We start from the raw sequence: 3,564 nt of genomic DNA on the forward strand, positions 1-3,564 counted from the left end.
GTAGATTTGCTTCTTGGTTGTGTACAGGATACCATGCACCGGCAAGCCGTGAAAACAACACCAACGTCGCCAAGGAAGAGCGAGCTATTGCCTCATTAGCCTCAGGATGCAAGGATTGAAGCAGAACATGAAAGCGAAAAAAACTGTCAGTCCTTCTACTGGGGTGGAGATGGAAGACCAGCGAAGCTGTACTATGGTGGGAATTATGTATTTCCAATTATGACTATTAAGATGTGATGGCGTAATTGGTTATTTGAACTATTAAAGAATGAGAAATATATTTGATCCGGTGGTTTTCATTTATTTGGTGACCACACGGATCATGGCCTTATGGTCGCTACGGTACACCTCCATAGGGTGTGCGGCAAAGGTTGGCACGTTTTTCATAAACATGTCACTAACGCGCGCGCGTTCGGTGCGAACGCGGGCAAAACGCCACTGCCGTCGACAACAGTTGTGCGCGTTGTTTGTGTGGCAGCACACAACCTCTGTCAAAACGCTTGCTACATGACGGAACGGCTAAACGCCGTTGTCGACACTGTTATGCCACGTACACACTAGCGGCAAAACGCGCGCGGCGCGCCGCCGGCGGCAAGACGCGTGCCGCGAAAGCAGCCGCGAAACAGGTTTTTCTTGCCGCGGCAGGGATCCCTCCTGGACCGATTTTTTGCGGTTTGACGCATCCCTCCATCGCCAAGCGAGCCTACGCGGCCCTCCTGGATTATCTGGAGGATACAAACCTGTGTCAGCGGCTCTAAACCGCGCCTCTTCATGACTTACCCATAGAGAAAGAAATTCAACAAGAGGGGACACTCGGCAAAAACTGGCAACAGGAAGCACGTCACCATACGTCACGCTATACTTTTGACACCGAACGTTAGCTGCCGCGAGCATCGAAAGAAAAAGAAAGTGAACTTAAGTTAACAGGCATTCATTTATTTTTTTAATTCTTTGCCGCTGAAACTAAAACGTTTTGCGTATAAATTAACTTAAGCTTTGCGACTTATTTTCCTTGCCTTACCTAGCCACAGGTATGGGTGTTTGTATGGGTGTTCTGTGGCGCCAGATACATGCGTCATCCGCCAGACACTCCCCCGAAGCCAGCGAGGATGGCTGCGCGCGCGTTTGAGCGCTCGCGCGCGGCGACCCGTCTGTCTCATTCTTTTTTTCTTTTTTAAATGTAACCTGGTTTATTGGGCTCTCGGCGTATTCTTGCGTTCCTTCTGCACTGGGACAAGACACCACTGCACTATTGGACTATGGCAAGGTGAGAAATCTTGTTTCACAGTCTACGGCGCAATTAGGCTTACGGCACGGGACCGAGACTTAAGACGCAGTTAGCGAAAAACAGTTCGGCCATCCTGGCGCAGTTAATTTGAGTTAATGAATCGTGCTGAGACATGTTTCCGACGCTTCCTAGGGGACTATTGTAACTTATTTCGGTTTTTGAGCCACACTGGCCGCACATGGGCGCCATGTCGAAGTTAGCGAGAACTCAGCCGTGGTGTGTAGTCTAGTGCATCTTGCTAGGAGAAGTTTGTGCCACTTTCTCTGACGCCAGACATTACTGAAAAGTAATTTCATTACTTTCTGGGGTACTTTTGAGGCACGCTGGCCGCACAGCGCGCTGTGACGCAGTTAGCGATAAGCAGCTCGGCCGTGGTGATAAAGTTAGTTTGGCGTGTAATGAATCTGAGAGGGACAAGTCTGTGACGTTTTTTGTGGCTCCGCAACAACATGTACTTTCTTTCGATACTCACGCCTGTTGAAAACGCGATGGGCGATTGCCAAGAGTGATAACATGGGGTGTGCTGCTGGCGCCGGCAGAACGCGCGAACGACGAACATATCAGAAACTTGTAATTCGAAAATTACGTCTTCTATAAAGGACTGAAAAAAGGCATTGCACCCACGCATTTGTCTTGAGTGCCTGTTGCGTCCGTCTCTGTGTATGTCGCGTACCGTCGCGTCGCCCGAGGCCAAATTTGGAAACGCGACGTCGCTCGGGTATTTGTGCTGCCTAAGTGCAGGAAATAATGCCCGGAAATTGGGGAACGCTTGGAAATCAGATGTTTTCATATATGTTTGGGATGAGTCGGGTATTTTCTACGCCATGTATGTAAAAGCGAATTGCATTTGTTTGTAATGCCGCCCATTCACCGCTATCGCACGTTTCGCCTCACAGTATTCCTGTCTAAATACCAAAATGACTCATGCTTGTAACATGCTGTTACGTGCTTGGAAATGTAACATGCTTGTGATTTACTTTTTTTTCAGCTGGTACCGTCCGCTGGAGCTTCATACAGCAACTACTGCCTTACCTGCTGGGGTCACAACGTTGGATGAACGCACAAAAAGCGCGGAACGAACTTTTATATAGAGCAAAATAAATATTTCCTCATTGCACAAAAGGTCTTCCGTCTACTTTGTGAAATTGCACGTGGCACAGATTCGATGGGACTTTACGAGATCGTTCGCAATCATTTTTACTAAATAAACCGATTCTGCACGAAGAGCAAAAAAAAAAAAAAGAAAAAAAAGGGGGGGGGGGGGGGGGGGGAGTTGCGCAGCCGGCGTGCTAGCTTGCGTTCAAAATACGCGCGCCCAAAACCGAAACCGGAAGTGATGCAAGTGATCGACACCGACCGCTTGGCACGCTGCAGTCAATTCGGCCGCTGGGCTCTATGGGAGTGTCCCCTCTTGTTGAATTCCTTTCTCTATGACTTACCGCTCGGCTGTGTTCGGCTGCGCTTTCCTTTTTTTTTTTTTTTTCTCTTTCTCTCTCCTCTCTTCACTACTCTGTTTTGTCCTTACCCCCTCCCCCGTACAGCGCTGTTGAGGTGCCCTCTCACGAGAGGCAGTTACGGTGCTGTACTTTTCTCTTCTCCTTCTATTTTATAATCACTCACACCGCGTGCCGCGGATGAAGGAGACCAATGAGAGCGGCCCGCTTCCGTGACGTGCGCGCGGGAAACTGGTGACATGCGGACCCGCCCGACCGCTCGTTTCATACTCGCGTCCGCTGTTAGCAGGAAACTAGTTTCGCACTATCATCTGCACGCATCAGCTCCCGGACCGAGCTGACGGATAGTTCGAGAAGGGGGGAGAGAGTCTAGTCTGTCACGTGATTGCCGCAGCGGCGCGCCGCCGATTGGTGTGGCCGCCCTGCCGCTGCTGCGTTTTGCCGCCGGCGGCGCGCCGCGCGCGTTTTGCCTAAAACCCCTTGATGTTAGAAAGTAGCGACACGCTTTGATCTACGCCGCAACACCCTCGCCGGCGCGGTCAACCTCCTCTTTTTCTCCCCCTCTTTCGCGGAGGCAGCGCATCCGCCACGCTGAATGGCATTTGGCGCTGAGCCGTGCTCCCTCAAGGGCTGCAGAAGATAGCGCCAACCTTTCCCTTTCCCTCAAGAACCACTTACCACGCTGAATGGCTGCGGCGCTCGAGACTACCCCGTCAGGTGACCCTGACGTCACGAAAACGGCGCGAAACTTGCTTTCGCGCGCCTTTAGTTTCTCCCGCTCGCCATGAGCAGTCCAAGTGGTGGTCGCCCTGCCGCTCCGAA

At 51.2% G+C, this 3,564-nt stretch overlaps 1 long non-coding RNA gene across 1 annotated transcript; it reads left to right on the forward strand.

The window, feature by feature from the left end:
- The first annotated feature begins 1,089 nt into the window (after positions 1-1,089).
- LOC125942711 (uncharacterized) lies at positions 1,090-2,410 on the forward strand. Its single transcript, XR_007465315.1, has 2 exons — positions 1,090-1,267; positions 2,277-2,410. It is a non-coding gene; the product is annotated as an uncharacterized LOC125942711 (long non-coding RNA).
- Positions 2,411-3,564: the final 1,154 nt, after the last annotated feature.

This window comes from Dermacentor silvarum, chromosome 1, assembly GCF_013339745.2.
Source record: "Dermacentor silvarum isolate Dsil-2018 chromosome 1, BIME_Dsil_1.4, whole genome shotgun sequence".
NCBI lineage: Eukaryota > Metazoa > Arthropoda > Arachnida > Ixodida > Ixodidae > Dermacentor > Dermacentor silvarum.